This window comes from Salmo trutta, chromosome 31, assembly GCF_901001165.1.
Source record: "Salmo trutta chromosome 31, fSalTru1.1, whole genome shotgun sequence".
In the NCBI taxonomy this organism is placed as follows: Eukaryota; Metazoa; Chordata; class Actinopteri; order Salmoniformes; family Salmonidae; genus Salmo; species Salmo trutta.
Genome location: NC_042987.1, coordinates 7,468,576 through 7,492,431, shown reverse-complemented (window position 1 = coordinate 7,492,431; position 23,856 = coordinate 7,468,576). Strand labels below are relative to the sequence as shown.

The 23,856-nt window shown below is 42.8% G+C and overlaps 1 protein-coding gene across 1 annotated transcript in view; it reads right to left on the bottom strand.

The window, feature by feature from the left end:
• Positions 1–18,776, bottom strand: part of LOC115169410 (leucine-rich repeat and immunoglobulin-like domain-containing nogo receptor-interacting protein 3) — a 58,994-nt gene extending 40,218 nt beyond the window's left edge. Inside the window, exon 1 of the mRNA XM_029724992.1 lies at positions 18,145–18,776. The gene's annotated coding sequence lies outside the window, so the exon portion shown is untranslated. The remainder of the gene's footprint in view (positions 1–18,144) is intronic.
• Between the last annotated feature and the right edge of the window lie 5,080 nt (positions 18,777–23,856).

The window sequence follows — 23,856 nt, the reverse complement described above, 5'->3', positions numbered from 1 at the left end:
ATTTAATATGAAATTATCTTTTTGGTTTCTGTCATGGTAGCACACAGATGTAATATTGGTGGAGTTCGTTTTGCATGCCCCGGTGCCCTGTGTGGGTGGAGATTTGACTTAAGGACCAAAGGAATGATCTAGAATAAGCAAACTCTGCTCATCTGGGGCATTGGGCCATGTAAAACAATCTCGCCCATTTAAAAGGCAGCCACGTTCTCTCCACAGCTCCACTACTCTGTCTTCCATCACTTTGGTCCACACGATGCGTGTTGCTTTCTTCTTCGGCATCATTGTTTTGGTCTCACATGCTGAGTGCTAATTGGCTATTGGCAGCAGTCCTTGTCCAATCACGTCGTAGCACTGCTCATACTACATTATCGGGACATCCAACAGGGGTCCGGAGAACGGAAAAGCCATCATCGGTGCGTCCTTGACCTGCTCAAACTATGCGAGTCCCGATGTACTGATCCTAGCCCAAGTTCATAGGATTTCATACCATCATGAAAATGTGTCTGGAATGGCAAACACATGGCGAATTCGAGGCAATATCATATAGTGTATCCCCAGCATAACCCTGAGGCTACAGTTGAGGATAAGAACGCTTAGAACAAGTCCCACTACCTCCACAGGCCATCAAACATGTTGAAAGACAATACAGGAATAAGGTGGAATCCTACTACACCGGCTCCAACGCCCGACACATGTGACAAGAACTACAGTCTATTACGAATTACAAAAGAGGACCCAGACTTAAACTACCCAACGATGACTCCTTATCATACGAATGTAATGCTTTTATACGACTCCTTATCAGACGAATGTAATGCTTTTATACACGCTTCAACAAAAACAACACAGAGCCTTGCAAGAGGGCCCCCGCTGTTCAAGAGGATTGGGTGATCTCGGTCTCCAAGACTGACGTTCGTAAGACTTTTAATCGGGTCAACAATCGTAAGGCCGCAGGGCCAGACGTTATTCAAGGTTGCGTCCTCAGGGCATGAGCAGACCAGTTGCCTGGCATCTTCACAGACATTTTCTACCTATACTTTATCTCAGTCTATAATCCCTACATGTGTCACGCCCTGACCTTAGAGAGACGTTTTATTTCCTCGGGTTTGGTTAGGTCAGGGTGTGATATGGGGTGGGCAATCTAGGTTGTGGTATTTCTATGTTCCATTCTATGTTTTCTATTTCTTTGTGTTGAGCCGAGTATGGTTCCTAATCAGAGGCAGCTGTCTATCGTTGTCTGTGATTAGGAATCATACTTAGGCAGCCCTTTTTCCCTCCTTCTGTGTGGGATCTTGTTTTTGTACAGCTCCGTAAGCCTGCAGAACGTGACGTTTGTTTTTCGTTGTTTATTATTTTGTTTTAGTGTTCTGAGTTACAATAAAGAAATATGAGCACTTACCACGCTGCACTTTGGTCTACTCATTTGACGATCGTCACAACATGTTTCAAGCTGACTACCATCATTTCTGTTCCCAAAAACTCTAAGGCAATGTGCCACAATGACTACTGCTCTGTAGCAGTCATATCAGTAATCATGTCATCATGAAGTCCTTTGAAAGGCTGATCATGGCACACATCAACTCCATCATCGCAGACATCCTGGACCCACTCCAATTAGCATACCACCCCAACAGATCTGCAGATGACGCAATCTCAATTGCACTCCACACTGCTCCCACCTAGACGAGAGAATTCTGTTCATCGACTACAGCTCAGTGTTCAATACCATAGTGCCCTCCAAGCTCGTCAACAAGCTCGGCACCCTGGACCTGAACACCTCCCTTTGCAACTGGTGAGGGTAGGCAAAAAGCACCTCCGCCACACTGACCCTCAACATGGGGGCCCCACAGGGGTGTGTGCTTAGTCCCCTCCTGTACTCCCTGTTTACCCACAACTGTATGGCCACGCATGACTCCAACTCCATTATCAAGTTTGCTGACGACATGATGGTGGTACGCCTGATCACTGACAATGATGACACGGGTGGAGGTCAGAGTCCTTTTAGTGTGGTGGGGCAGCAGTGGAGTAGGGGAGAAGGTCAAGAGCTTCAAGTTCCTCTGTGTCCACATCACTGAGGACCTAACATGGTCGTCCCACACCAGCACAGTCGTGAAGATGGCAAGACAATGCCTCTTCCCTCTCAGGAGGCTGAAGAGATTTGGTATGGGCCCTCAGGACCTTTTACAGGCGCACAATCAAAAGCATCCTCACTGGTTGTATCACTGCCCTCAAACGCAAAGCCCTACAGAGGGTGTTGCGGAGGGCCCAGCGCATCACTGGGTGCGAGCTCCCGGCCATCCAAGACATTCATGCCACCTGAGCCGTGGACTGTTTTCTCTGCTCCCGTCCGGTAGGCAGTACCGGAGTATTGGGTCTCGGACCAACAGGCTCAGAGACAGCTTCTTTCCCCAAGCAATAAGACTGTTGAATAGCTAGCTACCCTTCTCCCACAGATTATCCACACTGACTACATGCACTGACTCTATGCTCATCCACAGGTCTCTACCATTCAGGCACACACTCCTACACTGACACTCTTCTCATTCACGCTTACACACATACCTACATACACACACTCTCATGCACCCATGCTCAAACACTCACTACTGAGGCCACACACATGCTGCCATAGTGATTATAGTGACCATTCGCTGCTGCTACGTTTATTATTCTGATTATTATTACCATTCGTATTTATTCTGCTACCAGCCACTTTCTACCCCTTTTCTATTATTGTGATTATCATTATCGTTGGTATTTATCCTGCTACTAGTTACTTTACCCTTGTTTACATACCTACATGTACATACTGTACCTACCTCAATTATCCCAGTACCCCTGCACATTGGATTTATGGTACTGGCACCGACCTGTATATAACTGCATTATTGTGTTTCTCTTCTTTTTTCCCTCTTGTATTTTATGTTTTTCTTCTTATCTATAGGGAAATTCCACGTTATGCTGAGACTGTTTTTCACTTTAAAATGTATGCCAAACATATCAACCACCAACAAAAAAATGGCCATTAATAATTCAAAGTTCCTGTTGCTGCAGGATTATTTTCCTGCTGTAGCAAACTGGCTCAAATTAAGATCATACATCTGTACGACTCTATGCACAATGACTACTTTGAACAATTTACACAGTAAAAAAAAACTATTTGGGAGAAACTGTGCAGACGCAAACACTGTATCTGCACAGATCTTCCTGTAAATGTGAAATTGTTAAAAGATGTCCTTGTGCATAAAGTTCTATGGTTGATTAAATCAATGGTTTTAGTCTCAGCGTATTTCCGTTACCATGGACCCATACTATTACCTTTTATTCTGCATTGTTGGGAAAGAGCTTGTAAGTTAAGCATTTCACTCTACTGTTTTACATCTGCGGTATGCTGTGCATGTGACAATACAATTTGAAACTTGAAACGTGTGCACAATACACACATTTTTCTCACAGCATGTTTCTAATTGTGAGGATAATGGGTATCTGAACGAACCTCTGAAGTGTAATGGAAGAAACATGTCTATAGCAGTACTTTACAAACAACAGGACTGCACTTAATAAGCCAAAGGAGCACAGAGTATCACAGCGGACAGGTCATAGAGATTGAACACTGATTAACACTCTCCTTTAAGCTCTGCTAGTCTTTCAAGAGCCATTCATCTACTGACAGAAAGGGGGATGGAGGGAGAGAGATCGAGAGAGCATGAGAGAGAGAGAGAAAGAGAGAGAGAGAGAGCGAGAGAGAGAGAGAGAGAGAGAGAGAGAGAGAAAAGAGAGAGAAAAAGAGAGAGAAAAAGAGAGAGAAAAAGAGAGAGAAAAAATAGAGAGAGAGGATAAGGTTGAACGTCAACAGCTAAATCACCAAGCAAACAGCGGATAGAGAAAACACAAAGACGGTGTGTAAACATCGATAACTCTGATGTGGATGTGTGAGAGAGTGGAACAGGGCATGTGTGTGTGTGTGTGGAAATACAACTAGACACACATACACTAGAAAACCCTGGTATGAGAGGCCATCCCCTAGTATTATGTTGCATCTCACCCCCTGCCCTCCTCTCCCGACCAACAGATGGCATCGGATGCCCCCCCCCCCCACACACACACAGTGACATCGACAGAGTCTAAACTGTACGGCATAGCAACATACAAACACACACAGACACAGCCACAAAAGTTAGAACCTCACTGCATTTATAAATGGCAAAAAAATCCAGAAGATTGAATTAAATCCACTCCCCCTCTCCTCCTACAAAACCACAACAATCTCAACCACGTCAGCCGGCCAGGACACTTTAAACATGAATCCAAATGGCCGAAGGTTATGTTTTGATAAAACATTTCAATTTGCCACAGCTTACTAAAAGCCTAGCTGATCTGATCACTAACCCTGGGCTTAACAAATGACAGACAGAGTTAGAGCAAACTTTCACACCCCCCCACACACACCCACGCACACAGACACGCATAAGGACACACGGTAAAAGGACATTACACACACAGATACATATTTGTTCAAGGTCGCAGACACACAGGCGAAAGATGAAAGGAAGGAAGCAGAGAATGGTGAGAGGAAAGGACCAATCTAACAACAAACGTTCCCAAAAGTGTAGAGAACTTTCCCTTAAGAATCTCATTAGGTCAAGCGAGGTCCATACAGAAAGGGTTTGTTGAGATCGGTGTGGAAGAACTTGACTGGCCTGCACCGACTGCATTCCACCTAATTGCCCAACATCAGTGCCAGACCTCACTAATGATCTTGTAGCTGAATGGAAGCAATACCCCTCAGCAAATGTCCAACATCTAGTGGAAAGCCTTCCCAGAAGAGTGGAGGCTGTTATAGCAGCAAAGGGGGGAACAACTCCATATTAATGCCCATGATTTTGGAATGAGGTGTTCGACGAGCCATTTGGTGTATTTGTTTGTCCAACGGTTTGGTCTGGACAGTCGGTTTTGTGGAGAAGACCTCTTCGAAATGTGGATATCCGCGACAGTTAGCTCAGACTACTGCTATAAAGCTTGTGGATGTCAAAGAGCCAAACAACCGACATTGTTGTTTGTAGAGTCTCTTTCAATATTGGTGACATATTAGTTTATAGCTCACACGGTTTGGGTTTTATTCTGTGACTATGTTCTTGTCCGGATCCTCTCATGTGTAGAAAAAGCAGTTTTCACAAGCCCCATATTAGGGAATAGGCTCAAACCTTATATCGGCAGAAAGAGGGGATTGAGCTGCAGTCACTACATGAAACAGTAAGTCTCTAGAAAAAACACACAGGGAGCTATTTAATATTCAAAATGTCTTCACCGTGCGATTGACGCATGTATGTGTCAATCGGCTCTAGGGGGATTCTAAGTCAAATAGAATGTGGTTAACATGTTCTCAGAGCTTAAGATATTAATGTTCTGTACATGTTTCAAATCAAATCAAATTATATTTGTCAGATGCTTTGTAAACAACAGGTATAGACTAACAGTGAAATGCTTACTTATGGGCCCTTCCCAACAATACAGAGAGAAAAAAAGAGAAATAATAGAAATAAAGTGCCTTCGGAAAGTATTAAGACCCCTTGACCTTTTCTACATTTTGTTACGTTACAGCCTTAAATGTACGTTACGTTACAGCCTTTAAATGTATTAAATACATGTTTTTCCTCAGCAATCTACACACAATACCCCATAATGCTAAAGCAAAAAAAGGTTTTTAGAATTTTGGGCAAATGTATTAAAATAAAAAACAGAAAGACCTTATTTACAGAAGTATTCAGACCCTTTGCTATGAGGCTCGAAATTGAGCTCAGGTGCATCCTATTTCCATTGATCATCCTTGAGATGTTTCTACAACTTGATTGGAGTCCACCTGTGGTAATTGTTGTTGCAGAGATTGTTGTCCTCCTGGAAGGTTCTTACATCTCCACAGAGCAACTCTGGAGCACTGTCAGAGTGACCATCAGGTTCTTGGTCACCTCCCTGACCAAGGCCCTTCTCCCCTGATTGCTTAGTTTGGAGATTCCAAACGTCTTACATTTAAGAATGATAAAGGCCACTGTGTTCTTGGGGACCTTCAATGCTGCGAAAATGTTTTGGTACCCTTCCCCATATCTGCACCTCGACAAAATCCTGTCTCAGAGCTCTATGGACAATTCCTTCGACCTCATGGATTGGTTTTTGCTCTGACATGAACTGCCAATGGTGTGACCTTATAGAGACAGGTGTGTGCCTTTCTAAATCATGTCCAATCAAATTGTAAAAACATCTCAAGGATGATCAACGGAAAAAGGACGCACCTGAACTCAATTTCGAATCTCATAGCAAAGGGTCTGAATACTTATGTAAATAATATATATATTTTTTATATATATACACATTTGCAAAAATTTCTAAAAACCTGTTTTCACTTTGTCATTATGGGGTATTGTGTGTAGATTTATGAGGAACATTTAAAATGTAATCCATTTTAGAATAAGGCTGTAACGTAACAAACTGTGGAAAAAGTCAAGGGGTCTGAATCCTTTCCAAATGCACTGTATGCTAATATGGCAAAAAATTTGCTAAATATGGCTAACATTTGCTAGCTAACCAACAACTTTAACGATGTATTTGAGAGACAACAAGTGCTCACTGTGCTAATTAATTTATATTTTCAATAAACATTGGAGACAAAAATATAGTTTAATGTTTCTAAGTCAACCCCGTCTGTTTTGCCCCATAGTTGCACATGTATCGGTTTCGTTGCTAAACAACCAAATGTTATTACACCAGATAGTGTATATTAATGTCATTATTAATGTCACCTGAGTGTACAATACATTAGGAACACCTTCCTAATATTGAGCTGCGCCACCTTTTGCCCTCAGAACAGACTGAATTTGTAGGGGCATGCTCTACAAGGTGTCGAAAGCGTTCCACAGGGATGCTGGCCCATGTTGGCTCCAATGCTTCCCACAGTTGTGTCAAGTTGGCTGGATGTCCATTGGGTGGTGGACCATTCTTGATTCATTCGAGAAAACCCGGCAGCGTTGCAGTTCTTGACACACTCAAACCGGTGTGCTTGGCACCTACTGCTATACCCCATTCAAAGACACTTAAATCTTTTGTCTTGCTCATTCACCCTCTAAGTGACACACACACAATCTATGTCTCAATTGTCTCAAGGCTTAAAAAAACCCTTCTTTAACCGGTCTCCTCCCCTTCATCTACACTAAGTGACATCAATAAAGGATCATAGCTTTCAAATGGATTCACCTGGTCAGTCTACGTCATGGAAAGAGGAGGTGTACATAATGTTTTATGCACTCAGTGCTAAGAATGTGAGAGCAGGGTGACTCCCTAGACACTTATGTAGATGAAACAACTTGACAGGTAAGCAACAAGTTGAATGACCTTTAAAGTAAATCTCAGCTCTGTTAAAAGTACACTCAAGAAAAACTATTTCATTGATCATAGTGATTCAGGAGTATGATTAAAACAGGTTAACTTGCCACACCAACAGTAGACAACTACACAAAAAGCCCTTACATTTCTGAAATTAACCAATTAAACCAATGATGAGAACAGTCCGATTAACCAATAGCTGACACGGGCATGGTGACGTAGCGGGAAGATCGGAGTACCGTGAACCAAGAGGTTGTGAGTTGAAGTCCCAGGTGACAGCATGTGGAATAATAATTACTGTATAAATGAACATGTGCAATGTAATCATCTACGGCAAAGTGTGTCAAATATGTACTGTGAGTTGACAACACTATGTTAAAAGCACTGTGTGAGCATCCCTAACCTTGCCAAGAGACAAAGAGCTATGAATGGATCAGTAGCTCACCAATCAGGGCCTTGATTGGCTCGGCAACAGTAACAAGGCGTGATGTGTAATGAAACGCAATTTTTGGGGGGAGAACGTTTCTTTGGGACCATCAGGAGACGTCCTGACAACTGATACACAGAAATGTCCTGCAATGTTCCCATGAAATGTGTCTAGAACATTAATATCTTATATTCTGAGAACATGGCAAGCATGTTCTGTGTATGTTTGGTGGAATGTTGATATTCTCCTAACCCACAGAAAATTGGACACATTAATGTTCTTACAACATTCCCATGAAAAGTATCTACAACATTCATGTTAAGTTCTGAGAACATGTTTACCACGTTCTGGGTAAGTTTTATTTTACATGAAGGGAATGGTCTCATGGAAACAGTCCTTGCACATCACTGGAACACTCCTATGAAAACGTTAGGTAATGACCTAATAAGACTCTTAAGGGAACGTTCTCTAAAGTTGTGGGAATGTTTGTTGTTAGCTGGGCACACACACACACCCTAGATAGTCAGGTGAAACAGTTCGACCCACATTAATCATTCAATGAAGGACAAGGAACACGAGTCCTGACTTCCAGAGAACAGGTGGTGAGGAAAGGGGAAGGCAGCCAAACACCACCACGTGATGAGACGTGAGCTGAGTCCTTCACTCTTTGTGAACAGGTGATGGGCCGTGAGATAACATTACTGGAGACTGAATATACACTCTCAGGAAAAAAAGGTGCTATCTAGAACCTAAAAGGGTTCTTCCGCTGTCCCCATAGGACAGGGATCATCAACTAGATTTAGCTGCGGGCTGATTTTGTACACTGCAAATTGACAGCAAGAAGCACAAACAGATATAATATTGGAATAAAACATAATTTCAAACCTTGTTTGCATTTGTTTATGATCACGTGTCTCTCTATTATTCGTGGAAATACTTGGGAACAGATTTCCCAAATTAAAAACACTTGAAGCTGATTTCCTGGCATTTTTTACAGTTTCTTTTTCCAACAATGAACATTTGAATAAATAAATATATAATTTGGCTCAGAAAACTTGGGGGGCCAAATAAAACCACCTGCAGGCCAAATTCGGCTGGCGTGCCGCCAGTTGGGGAACCCTGCCATAGGAGAACCCTTTAAAGAACCTTGTTTGGTTCCAAGTAGAACTGTTTTTGGTTCCAAGTAGACCTTTTTCCACAGAGGGTTCTACATGGAACACAAAAGGGTTCTATCTGGAACCAAAACTAATTTTACCTGGAATCAAAAAGGGTTCTCCTATGGGTACAGCCAAAAAAACGTTTTTTTCTAAGAGTGTAGGCTGATAGACAGAGAGTTTCAGGTCAGCCATCGAGCCATCAATTTATCCAGCCACCACCATAGACTGGAAAGATATAATGATCTTATGATGCCCAATGATTACAACAACCAGCCAAGAAAACCTCTGAATGAACAAGAGAAAGACAAAAAAGAAAGACAAATGGAGTGATCTGTGAGTCACTCTGGCCTGTGAGTCACATCTGAGAAAATGTAGCCAAGAAAGTAAATGAAAGTATATCGAATGGAATAAGAGGGAAATGAGAGAGAGTGTTTAGTCTGTTCTTCCATCTCTATTTTTATTGTGACCTAGTTATCCAACACAATAACAAAATAGCTAGAGGGCTAACTCCTGGTTACACATAGAGCAGGGATGGGCAACTTTGATGGGGTTGGGGGCCAGAAAAAAAATCTGAACTCCTCAAGAGAGGCCACAGTGGCTGCCGGGGCTGCGTACCCACATATATACCCACACATGCAGTCAGAGTTGGCCCTAACCTTCTGAGGGCCAACGCAAAAATGTGCATTTCCATACATTTTGCAATAGAGTGCAGATAAATGTTGCCTGCTTTTCTTGCAATTCTACACGTTGCACAGACTTATGCCATGTTAATATGATATCTGAGTGAGAGTGACTAACAAAATCAATGGGGCCCCGGTCCGTAATTCTACCATGATTACTACAAGTTTAGATAGCTGGCTAGACTAACTTACCAATGTCATTTTTTTGTGTTGCTGAAATGTGCTAATTGAGTCAGTGACTGATATAAGAAGAAAAAAACTGCACCTTGTCTATTCTACAACTCAAACTCTCAACAGCAAGTTGAGACCCCAATGGAGATCATAAAAAGTATTATTATCATATTGTGTGTGTGTGTGGGTGCTGTGTGGGTGCTGTGTGTGCGTGTGTAATTGACCTTCCTGGGTCTGATAGCTTCTTCTCCCCTAGCACGTCAGACAGTCTGTCAGTTCCCATCTTTGTGCCACCCAGGATAATTATATAATCCTCCACACCCTAAGAATGTGATTGTGTGTGTGTGTGTGTGTGTGTGTGTGTGTGTGTGTGTGTGTGTGTGTGTGTGTGTGTGTGTGTGTGTGTGTGTGTGTGTGTTGAAGTCACCTTCTGTGGGCTAATTGTAAAATCCTGAACACAGAGGACGACCTCAGCACGCTCACTATGGTTACCAATATTTTTCAAGGTCAAAAGCATAAACGGGCTCGCACGCCCCCACAACACACACACACAGTCAACACCCCTTTCTTCCAAACCTTTCCTCTTTTAATCCCCCACCTCCCCTTCCTCCTTTCTCCCTCTTACTTCACTCCCTCTATCCCTCCATTATCTAGGCAACCTTCAGATACACTCCTCCCTTCAAATTCCCAGCCCTTCATGGTTCTGACCGTTTTCCTCCATTGAGGTTTTTACAGCTTCCAGGGACAGAGGAGACCACCACAATGGACAAGAGGATTTCACTCTGCTAACACTCACTTTCTTTTCATTTCTCTCGCTCTCTTTATCTCTTATCGCATCTCCTTCTCCATTTCTCATTCTCTCCTCTTCCAAAGCCTAACTCCCTGTGATGGTTTATGTGTGAGGTCCCTGCAGGTTGGCTAAAACCACTCTCTCTCTCCTCCCTCCCCTCTCTTTTTTTCCCCTCCCTCTCTCCCCATGGTTAGCAAAAACCATCACACCTTTCTCTCTACACTCCTCTCCCCTCTCTTTCACTATCCCTCCTCTCCCCAGGTTTGGGTAAATTGTCATCTCCCTGCTGTGCCCTGAAACCAGAGAGACATCATTATTCTCTGCCCGTCAATGAAGAGGCTAAGCATTTCACAGCCTTTTGCGTTGTCCTGCCCCATTTCAATTCCTCATCCCACCTTCTACTCTGTTCATTTTCTATTTTCCTCCCTCTTCTCTTTTTAGTCTTTTCCTCATTCCTTTTATCTATTTATGTTATCACCTATATACTGTGCATCCATTTTCCACCTAATTCTCACTACATCGTTATCTAATATCTCTCTTTCCACCTTTTCACTCCATCATTTTCTATCTTCCTCCCTCAGTCTCTGTCTCTCTGAACCATTCCTCTAGCAGTGGGAAGCTTAGCAACAGCAGCAGGCAGCCTTCATGCTAACTCCACTAAAGGGATTATAGGGGTGTGTGTGTTTATGTGTGTATTTTGCACATGTATCTGAGAGAGAGAGAGAGAGAGAGAGAGAGAGAGAGAGAGAGAGAGAGAGAGAGAGAGAGAGAGAGAGAGAGAGAGAGAGAAGGAGAGGGGTAAATGCATTAGGCTTCAGAGAGGGGTTCTACCACCATGCCCAAAAGGACAGTCAAAAATAGGGAGAAACTGGCAGGACTCCACTGTGTAAGTGTGTGTGAGAGTGTGTGTTGGTTCAGGGTGGCCATATGGAGGGCTGGATTTCAGAGGAGAGCAAAGTTGGCCTGGACTCCCTTCTAATGGATATCTCTATCTCAAAGGGAAATGTCTGGCAAAACAATGGCTTCATATGAGAACACAAAAACAGGTAGTAGAGTGTTGAGGAGGATCTGGGCATGCAAGGGCATTCATTAACGTGTTTGTCAGTCTATTAGGGGCATTGCTATGCAGATTTACAATTCGATATAACTCACCTGTCTGATATGTGAATGTTACATTTCTCTAGCCAGACTCACCCCCCCCCCCCCCCCCCCCCCGAGCCTTGGCATCACACAGGGAAACACTCCGACACAACAGGAGATAGAGGGAGAAGATGATGACTGACCAGATAGAGTGAGGGAGAGGGAGAGAGAGTGTGTGTGTAAGTGAGTGAGAGTGAGTGAGTGAGTGAGTGAGGGAGTGTGTGTGTGTGAGTGAGTGTGAGTGTGAGTGTGAGTGTGAATGAGTGAGTAAGTGAGTGAGTGAGAATGTAAGTGAGTGAGTGAGTGAGTGAGTGAGAGAGAGAGAGAGAGAGAGAGAGAGAGAGAGAGAGAGAGAGAGAGAGAGAGAGAGAGAGAGAGAGAGAGAGAGAGAGAGAGAGAGGAAAGGAATAGAGATGGAGATGGAGAAAGCTGTAGAGTAAAAATGGTGTGTGATATACAGTGCATTCGGAAAGTATTCAGACCCCTTGACTTTTTCTACATTTTGTCACGTAACAAGCCTTATTCTAAAATGGATTAATTACAAAAAGATCCTCATCAATCGACACACAATACCCCATAATGAAAAATCAAAAACAGGTTTTTAGAAGAAAAGAAATGCAAATACTGAAATATAACATTTACATAAGTATACAGACCCTTTACTCAGTACTTTGTTGAAGCAGGTTTGGAAGCGATTACAGCCTCGAGTCTTCTTGGATATGACACTACAAGTTTAGCGCACCTATATTTGGGGAGTTTTTCCCATTCTTTTCTGCAGATTCGCTCAAGCTCTGTCAGGTTCGATGGGGAGTGCCGCTTCACAGCTATTTTTAGGTCTCTCCAGAGATGTTCGATCGGGTTCAAGTCCTGGCTCTGGCTGGGCCACTCAAGGACATTCAGAGACTTGCCCCGAAGCCTCTCCAATGTTGTCTTGGCTGTGTGCTTAGGCTCATTGTCTTGTTGGAAAGGGAACCTTAACCACAGTCTGAGGTCCTGAGCGCTATGGAGCAGGTTTTCATCAAGGATCTCTCTGTACTTTACTACATTCATCTTTGCCTTGATCCTGACTAGTCTCCCAGTCCCTGCCGCTAAAAAACAGCATGATGCTGCCACCACCATGGTTCACCGTAGGGATGGTGCCAGGTTTCCTCCAGACCTGACGCTTTGCATTCAGGACAAAGAGTTCAGTCTTGGTTTCATCAGACCAGAGAATGTTATTTCTCATGGTTTGAGAGTCCTTTGGGTGCCTTTTGGCAAACTCCAAGCGGGCTGTCATGTGCCTTTTGCTGAGGAGTGGCTTCTCTACCATAAAGAGTGGCCACTCTACCATAAAGGCCTGATCGGTGGAGTGCTGCAGAAATCGTTGTCCTTCTGGAAGATTCTCCCATCTCCATAGTGGAACTCTTGAGCTCTGTCAGAGTGACCATCAGGTTCTTGGTCACCTCCCTGACTAAGGCCTTCTCCCCCGATCCCCAGATCTGTGCCTGGACACAATTCTGTCTTGGAGCTCTATTGACAATTCCTTCGTCATTATGGCTTGGATTTTGCTCTGACATGCACTGTTAACTGTGGGATCTTATATAGACAGGTATGTGCCTTTCCAAATCATGTCCAATCATTAGAATTTACCACAGGTGGACTCCAATCAAGTTGTAGAAACATCTCAAGGATGATCAATGGAAACAAGAAGCACCTGGGCTCAGTTTCGAGTCTCAAATAAAATAAAATCAGATTTTAATGGTCACATACACATGGTTAGCAGATGTTAATGCAAGTGTAGCGAAATGCTTGTACTTCTAGTTCCGACAGTGCAGTAATATCTAACAAGTAATCTAACAATTCCACAACAACTATCTAATACACACAAATCTAAGTAAAGGTATGGAATAAGAATATGTACATATAAATATATGGATGAGCGATGAACGAGCGACATAGGCAAGATGCAATAGATGGTATAGAATACAGTATATACATATGAGATGAGTAATGCACGATTTGTAAACATTATTAAAGTGGCATTTTTAAAGCGACTTGTGGATTCCGATTGGTCAGACCAGTGTTGAAAAGTTCTAGTCACGGGGACATCCTGTTTGAGTTTTGCCTATAGGACGGTAGGAGCAAAATGGAGTCGTGGTCGGATTTGCCAACGGAATGGCGGGGGAAGGCCTTGTATGCATCGCGGAAGTTAGAGTAGCAGTGATCCAGTGTATGATTGTAGCATGAGTGCTACAATCAATATGCTGATAGAATTTAGGTAGCCTTCTTCTCAAATTTGCTTTGTTAAAATCCACAGCTACAATAAATGCAGCCTTAGGATATATGGTTTCCAGTTTGCATAGAGTCCAGTGAAGTTCCTTGAGGGCCGTCGTTGTATCGACTTGAGGAGGGATATACACGGCTGTGATAATAACTGATGAGAATTCTGGTCAGAATTTGATTGTAAGGAATTCTAGGTCAGGTGAACAAAAGGTCTTGAGTTCCTGTATGTTGTTACGATTACACCATGAGTCGTTAATCAGTAAGCATACACCCCCGCCCTTCTTCTTCCCAGAGAGATGTTTATTTCTGTCGGTGCCACGCATAAAGAATCCCGGTAGCTGTACCGACTCCAACAACATATCCCAAGAGAGCCATGTTACCGTGAAACAGAGAATGTTATAATCCTGGAAGTCTCTCTGGAAAGCAACCCTTGCCCTAATTTAGTCTACCGTGTTATCTAGAGACTGGACATTGGCGAGTAATATACTCGGAAGTGGTGGGTGGTGTGCACACCTTCGATGTCTGACCAGGAGGCCGCTCCATCTACCTCTTCTGTGGTGACGTTGTTTTGGGTCGGCCTCTGGAATCAGATCCAATGTCCTGGGTGGTGGTGCAAACAAAGGATCCGCTTCAGGAAAGTCGTATTCCTGGTAGTAATGTTGGTAAGATGACGTCGCTCTGATATCCAATAGTTCTTCCCGGCTGTATGTAATAACATTTAAGATTTTCAATGTAAGAAATAATGCATAAAAACTAAATACTGCATAGTTTCTTGAGGATTAGAAGCGAGGCGACCATCTCCGTCAGCACCATCTTTAATAGAAAAGGGTATGAATACTTATGTAAATAAGGTATTTCTAAAACTTGTTTTCACTTTGTCATCATGAGATATTGTGTGTAGATTGATGAGGAAAAAAAAAAATTTAATCAATTTCACAATACGGCTGTAACGTAACAAAATGTGGAAAAAGTCAAGGGGTCTGAATACTTTCCGAATGCATTTTAACAGTGACTCATTTCAGGACACTAGCCATACTTTGCTTGTCACTCCTTCACAGGAGAGGCATTTGAAGAAGAACTGCAAAAGTGTTGCTAAGGCTCTCCACTTTCTTGAGGACCGAGTTTTGAAATCAGTGGAGTGCCCAGTGGAAGCAGAGTATGATAGCTAAGGAGCTGGAGAAAATTCAGGCATGATTGCAAATGCGGAGGGAGTTGAAAGGAAAACACAGAAGGCTATTGTATGAAATGCCTGTCTCCAGTTTACATCTTCAAACTAAGGGCAACCATGACATCCGTGACAGAGAGGGAGAAGCGTTCATCCATGTATACAGGTAATAGTCTAGCTAGCTACATTTTCAGATATTATAAGTTTCTAATTTGATCAGAAAGTCATTTTCATTGCAGGTTAAAGTGTACTGTTAGCTAGCTAACATTAGCTGGCTGGTTCGCTAGCTAACATTACGATCTGTGTAGAAATATTATTCGTATCTCAGGGCCATTTGCATTTCTAGTTATAGCCTAATGTTAGCTAGCTAGCTAACATTGAACCTAGTTGGTTAGCTACCTGTAGATTCATGAAGGTTAGTAACATTATGATTTGGGATTATGGTTGATTTTTTAGCTAGCTAGCTAGCTAGCTAGCTACATGTCTAAACAAAAGACTCCACTATGCAAGTAACCATTTCACTGTACCGTTTACACCGTCTGTATCCTGTGCATGTGGCAAAGAATCTTTGATTTAATGTGATATAGTGTGTGTTTACCAGAGACGGTAATGTGAAAAACAACATGACCTGCACCAAAGTCAAATTAGGAAAGAACTTTAGTCCATATTCTAAAATTCTCCGGTAGAACGCCCTGATTTTAGTTTTTCACACTCAAAACCGTAAGCTATTTTCTGTAATTAGCTTGCCATTAACTTGTAAATAATGATCTTGTTGTGAGTTTATTTTCCTGTAATAATGAAGACAAATTATCTAAGGTTAAGACGTTGTCAGCTGTATGATATGGTCATTATTTGAACGTGGCTTAACATTAGCTAGCTTGCTAACAAGCTAGAAACTAACCAAAACATTGTTTAGAAAGTTGCTTTTACGTGCCTGATTTGCCAGATTGACATATACTAAATGTATTGGTGTTAAAATACACGAGTTATGCTTTTTGTGACCACCAGGCTGCTGATGTCATGCAGCCTGTTGTTTTTGTGTTTATACTTTTTCATTACAACAACGACAAGTTCATGATGTCACTGCGACAACTGTATAATAAGAATTTGTTTACAATGACGGCCTACCCTATACAGGTTAAATAAATACAAAATAAATAGCTACAGACATGTCGATAGACGTAGTATAAAACCGCCTTTAGTCTTGAAATATTTTCCTTGTTGTCACGTCCTGACCAGTAAAGGAGGTTGTTTGTTATTGTAGTTTGGTCAGGGCGTGGCAGGGGGTGTTTGTTTAGAGTGTTTCGGGGTTTGTTGGGCTATGTTCTTGTTAGTCTATTTCTATGTTAGTTCTAGTATGTCTATTTCTATGTGGTGTTTATTGGGTTGACCTTCAATTGGAAGCAGCTGCTCCTCGTTGCTTCTAATTGAAGGTCCTACCTAAGAGGGGTGTTTTTTCTATGGGATTTGTGGGTAGTTGTTTCCTGTTTTGTGTTCGTGCACCTGACGGGACTGTTTAGTGTCGTTTGTTGTTTTTGTATACGTGTTTCTTTTGTTTTCCTTCTTTAATAAAATAAGATGATGAGTTTACATGTTCCCGCTGCGTTTTGGTCCAATCCCTACGACACCCGTGACACTTGTACACTACCGTACTCACTGTTCAGCACATGGCCTCACGTGAATCCTTAAAGCGATGGGTGGGGCTAAGGCTTAAGCGGGTGTGAACGATACTGAATGGGTGTAGACAAAGAAGAGCTCTTCACAACGTGTGCCAAAACATTCTAGGGCCATTTTCTCAAAAGTGGGGTTAAAAGTTGTCAACTTTCAAAGAGGAGTTACTTTCCTATTATCCCTCAACTGCAGTGTGTGATATACCCTTTTCTAGTTCTGAGTCTCTACTTTTATCCAACATAAAAAAAACACAATTTCAAATTTGGCTACATAAGGACGAATATCATGATCACTTATGCCAGGTTATGACAGCTGACTTAACACGGTCAGGATAAAGGTTGTTAGCAGCCACCACTAACTATAGTCAGCCATAGTTAGTGTTGCTTCTGCCCCAAAACACAGTAAGCCGATATTGTCGTTTTACCACAAAATACAAAAACACATGTAATCACCGTGGTGATTACTACATTATTATCATGTTATTACCAGGGCTGGACAGAATCCGCAGGAAAGGAAAGGAAAGACTTTGTAATTATATAAATACAAAAAGCTTGCAATTCAAGCCTCACTACTAATATTCATTATATTGTGCTGACCCAATGGAGCAAACAACATTACAGCTTGACCACATTTCCATTACAAGGCTAATACAGTGCAATAGACAGAGAATGCAAATACAGAGACAGAGACAATGGCAATGCTATAGCAACCCAAAGTTTACCGTACAAACACTATTTTATAGTGTACCCATGGGTGTACTTCATTTTCAAAAAGTGCTACATGAAATTTGACAGCGTTACGCTACAGGATTTATGTGTTTACATAATCAAGACAGCCTATGTTATGAAATGCTGCTGCCGGAATAACACAATTTATGACGGAGGGTTGAGCTACAAACCCAACTATACCAATTCCACATACAGTAGGCTACCAATCACTTATCTGTCTGGATACAATACAGCTACCAAACCAATCGGTTTGGTAGCTGTATTGTTCAAGGTAAGCTCCAGGTAAACACTTGCTCACATTCATCCACAGGTAAACAAGCACACTCCTTTCTCCCTCTCTGATCTGATCTCGCTCTCTTAACCCTGGAGATATGTGAGTGAGGAGACAGGGTCAGGGTTGGAAGAGGTCCTCATGACATACCGACAGGAATATATTCTCAGTGTGCGTATACATCTGTGTGCATGAGTGCGTATGTGCAAGTATGTGATTGCATCTGTGTGTGTGTGTGTCTTTGTGTATTATGAGTGTGTATGCGTCCATGTGTGTGTGTGTGTTTGGCTTAGTAGAAGTTAACTCACCCAGGACTGAAGCGTGGACTTTGTTCCCTCCTCATCATTGTGTGTGTGTGTGTCCGTGTGTTCCCCAGCACTGTGTCCCTATCTTCTCTCTGTCCATAAGTTTGATCAGCTCTTCATGTGCCAGTCTTTCTCTCCTCCGATCCTCAGGTCTTCAGATCCCTCTTTCTCTCTCTCTTCGTCAGCCTCCCTCTCTCCCTCAGCCCCTGGCATCAGCAGCTGTGCCAAACACGCCACTCATCCCTCTTTTCTTTGCTCTCTCCTTCTGTCTCTCTTCCCGGTTTGTGTATTTTACAAACAAACAGACAAACACCTTTTTCCCAGCTCCTTGTTATTCAAAAATAAGTCCCAGAGAACCAGGTGGAGTGGGGTCTGTGAGATCTCCTCCCCAGAGAAGGTGCTCCTCAGTGTGGGTGTGTGCTCACCGTCTCCCCTGGCATGGGTCTGGTTCTCTGTGTGTGTGTTTGTGTGTGTAGGAGAGAGGGAGCATGTTGGCTCTGTTGCTGTAGCTGTTGCTTCTGCCTCTTTCACAGCGTGTGTCTCTATCAGTGTGAGCCTCTCTCTCTCTTTCTCTGTCTCTCTCTCTCTCCTCTCAGTCTCTCTCTCTCCCTCTCTGTCTGCTGCTCAGGCTGTTTGGATTCACAATTGGCTCTGCCACCAGGCTCAGGGCTTAGGGATCCTCTAGCAAGAGCTGGATGTGAACAAAAATGTAGAGGGAGAGAGGAAGAGAGAGAGAGAGAATAGAGGATTTCAACTGGTTTGTATTTGGCACATTGTAAAACACACATGTCATAAATGTCAACCAATCACATGTTTGAGAGAGGGAGCGGGAGAGAGAGACAGAAAGACAGAGGGAAAAAGAGAGAGAAGAGAGATAGAGAAAAAATGGAACAGGAAACAGAAAGGCAAATTGGCAGACAGAAAGAGAGAGGGGAGGATTTATATCATTATATGTCGATTGGAAATTATGTTGGGAATACTGTGTAGCCAGGGACTGGGGATTATTGGGAATGATTGTGTCCAATAATGATGAGCAAACACACAGAACAGTGAAACAGATTTTTTGTTTGTTACTGTGAACATCTCCCCTCATTGTCAGTGGAGCGTGGACGGAGCTAGCACACACACTCACAATCATTTCATATCACTGTTCCACCCGTAGAGAGCCAGTGTACTTTCTATGAGATTCACACATGAAACATGGATGAGTATGTTTTTGTGGCAATTTGTTAAATCAGCTGGATTATGGCTCAGAGAGAGAAGAAGAGAGAGAGATAGAGGAAGGAAGAGATGGAGAGAGAACATAGGCATTTTTATTGTTCTGTCCTTCTGCCCTGTCAGAGTGTATAAAATCATCAGCCAGCTGGGTTCAGGCAAAGACACACACATATCCCCCCCCCACACACACATATATCCCCCAAGACACACACATATCCCACAAGACACACACGCTCTTTGGCACATACCCACACTTCCTGCATGCCCTTAAAGTCAGTTAAGAGCTCATCACAGGAAAGGAGAAGTGTGGCCTTTATCTAGAGGCCAAGGGTCTGGCATCTCAATAACCTCACTGGAGTCCAAGGCCAAGTAACACCTGCTGCCCAGCTAATACACACACACACAAACACACACATGAACGTGCATGTACAGGCACACACTCACACACGCACATGCACAGACACACAAACAGATACATGCTCACAAACACGTACCCACACACACCACTCTCACACACCCCTCTCATCACATGTACACTCACGCATATATAGTACCAGTAAAAAGTTTGGACACACCTACTCATTCAAGGATTCTTCTTTAAAAAAATATAAATATACATTGTAGAACTATGAAACTATGAAATGACACATATGGAATCATGTAGTAACCTAAAAAATGTTAATAAAATCAAAATACATTTTAGATTCTTCAAGGTAGCCACCCTTTGCCTTGATGACAGCTTTGCACACTCTTGGCATTCTCTCAACCAGCTTTACCTGGAATGCATTTCCAACAGTCTTGAAGGACTTCCCACATATGCTGAGCACTTGTTGGGTGCTTTTCCTTCACTATGCGGACCAACTCATCCCAAACCATCTCAATTGGGTTGAGGTCGGGTGATTGTGGAGGCCAGGTCATCTGATGCAGCACACTATCACTCTCTTTCTTGGTCAAATAGCCCTTACATAGCCTGGAGGTGTGTTAGGTCATTGTCATTGTCCTGTTGAAAAACAAATTATAGTCCCACTTAGCGCAAACCAGATGGGATGGCGTATCGCTGCAGAATGCTGTGGTAGCCATGCTGGTTAAGTGTGCCTTGAAATCAAAATAAATCACAGACAGTGTCACCAGCAAAACACCCCCACAACTCCATGCTTCACGGTGGGAACCACACATGCAGAGATCATCCGTTCACCTACTCTGGGTCTCACAAAGACACGGCGGTTGGAACCAAAAATCTAAAATTTGCACTCGTCAGACCAAAGGACAGATTTCCACGGTCTAATGTTCATTGCTCGTGTTTCTTGGTCCAAGAAAGTCTCTTCTTATTGGTGTCCTTTAGTAGTGATTTCTTTGCAGCAAATGAACCATGAAGGCCTGATCCCTGCAGTCTCCTCTGAAAAGTTGATGTTGAGATGTGTCTGTTACTTGAACTCTGTGAAGCATTTATTTGGGCTGCAATTTATAAGGGCACAAGGCGAGACCCAAATGCAGACACAGGAGGCAGATGGTAGAATGCTGATATTTATTATAACAAAGGGAGTTGGCAAAGGCAGGTCGGGGACAGGCGAGAGTTCATCAACCAGGTCAGAGTGCAAACAGTACCAGACAATAGGCAGTCTCGAGGTCAGGCCAGGCAGAGGTCAGAAACCAGATCCGAGTCCAAAACAGTACAAGGGGATAGGCATGCTGGTAGTCAGAACAGACAGAGTGGTCAGGCAGGCGGGTTCAGAGTCAGGACAGGCAAGGATCAAAACCAGGAGGACAAGAAACAAACAGAGACTGGTTGACAAACCGCTGGTTGACTTGGCAAACAACACAAACTGGCACAAAGAGACAGGAAACACAGGGATATATTCCGGGGATAATAAGCGACACCTGGAGGGGGTGGAGACAATCACAAGGACAGGTGAACCAGATCAGGGTGTGACACAATTTCTGAGGCTGGCAACTCTAATGAATTGATCCTCTGAAGCAGAGGTAACTCTGGGTCTTCCTTTCCTGTGGCGGTCCTCATGAGAGCCAGTTTCATTATAGCGCTTGCTTTTTTGCGTCTGCACTTGAAGAAACTTTCAGTTCTTGAAATGTTCCAGACTGACTGACCTTCATGTCTTAAAGTAATGATGGGCTGTTGTTTCTCTTTGCTTATTTGAGCTGTTCTTGCGATAATATGGACTTGGTCTTTTACCAAATCTTCTGTATACCACCCCTACCTTGTCACAACACAACTGATTGGCTCAAACACATTAAGAAGGAAAGAAATCCCACAAATTAACTTTTAACAAGACACACCTGTTAATTGAAATGCATTCCAGGTGACTACCTCATGAAGCTCATTGAGAGAATGCCAAGAGTGTGCAAAGCTGTCATCAAGGCAAGGTGGCTACTTGAAGAATCTTAAATATAAAATATATTTTGATTGAACATTGTTTTGGTTACTACATGATTCCATGTGTTATTTCATAGTTTTAATGTCTTCATTATTATTCTACATTGTAAAAAATAGTAAAAATAAAGAAAAACCCTGAAATGAGTAGGTGTGTCCGGACTTTTGACTGGTACTGTATGTACAGTTTACATACACCTTAGCCAAGAATTGTTGTCCATTAGTTTACTCCAATTAGGGGAGGGGATTGGAAATGATGCAGACAATTACATGACAGAAGCAACAATCTATCTGCAATATTAAAGCTGATCTACCCCCTAAAAAAATATTTAACAATAATAATACTTATTTTTTTAAACACACACTAACATTTTAACCCCCTTCCTACATTGCTTTCTAACACACTGCACTGTGTATCGCCGGTACTATCCATTAGTCATGTCATCTAAGAACGTCATGAATCATAAACAGTAAGCTGACTCAGACAATGGAGACAATGTCTATTTTGAGCTTTGATGGATTATTTAATTAGATTCTGGTGCCTGGAATAACAGAATTGAGTTGGATTCCGGTATGGGCAAAATATAGCCTACTACTGTATGAGTTGATTGTGTTAAGTCACTTTGGATAAAAGCATCTGGTCATTAAAATGCCATAATATACTATTATCTTATATCCTAGTACATTATATCGTGTCATATCATATCACAACCAATATTACCCCACCACCAAAACCATAATATTTATAATATAAAGTAATGCCCTCACTCTCCTTCTGAGGTTCACTTTCACTCTGGTTGACATTTGCAGCCGGACAGGGTGAGCTACAGGGTGACATTTGAGAGAGCTGAGGGGCTCCATAAATATCTGAGATTTACGACTATTACAGAATGATGTTACACCCTGTGATCGAGCTGGCTACCGTAAAGTCAAACACAACATACCAGAGCAAAGGCTTAAGTAGTATGGAAAGCAACAGAATTAATAAAGCAGTGGGAGTTGTCAACATGATCCATTTGTGATGTATTGTTAGTTGTTGTTTTGGCAACTTTTCTGCGTATTTGTGCCTTGTCAGAATGAAACAGTGAGTCAGACAGTCAGGAGACAAGAGACATTAACCCATACGGTCATGCATACCACACACAATCACAAACACACACGCACTCGTACACATACTCACACACATCTCATATGTGGTCATCCCCCTCTTCAAAGGGGGAGACACTCTAGAACCAAACTGTTACAGACCTTTATCTATCCTACGCTGCCTTTCTAAGGTCTTCGAAAGCCAAGTTAACAAACAGATCACCGACCATTTCGAATCCCACCGTACCTCCTCCGCTATGTAATCTGGTCTCCGAGCTGGTCATGTGTGCACCTCAGCCACGCTCAAAGTCCTAAACGGCATCATAACCGCCATCGATAAAAGACAATACTGTGCAGTAGTATTCATCAACCTGGCCAAGGCGTTCAACTCTGTCAATTATAGCATTCTTATCGGCAGACTCAACAGCCTTGGTTTCTCAAATGACTGCCTCGCCTGGTTCACCAACTACTTGTCAGACAGCGTTCAGTGTGTCGAATCGGAGGGCCTGAAGTCCGGACCTCTGGCAGTCTCTATGGGGGTGCCACAGGGTTCAATTCTCGGGTCGACTCTTTTCTTTGTATACATCAATGATGTCGCTCTTGCTGCTGGTGATTCTCTCATCCACCTCTATGCAGACGACACCATTCTGTATACTTCTGGCCCGTCTTTGGACACTGTGTTAACTAACCTCCAGACGAGCTTCAATGCCATACAACTCTCCTTCCGTGGCCTCCAACTGCTCTTAAATGCAAGTAAAACTAAATGCATGCTCTTCAACCAATCGCTGCCCGTGCCTGCCCGCCCATCCAGCATCACTAGTCTGGACGGTTCTGACTTAGAATATGTGGACAATTACAAATACCTAGGTGTCTGGTTAGACTGTAAACTCTCCTGCTAGACTCACATTAAGCATCTCCAATCCAAAATTAAATCTAGAATCGGCTACCTATTTTGCAAAAAAGCATCCTTCACTCATGCTGCCAAACGTACCCTCGTAAAACTCAATGTCCTACCGGTCCTTGAC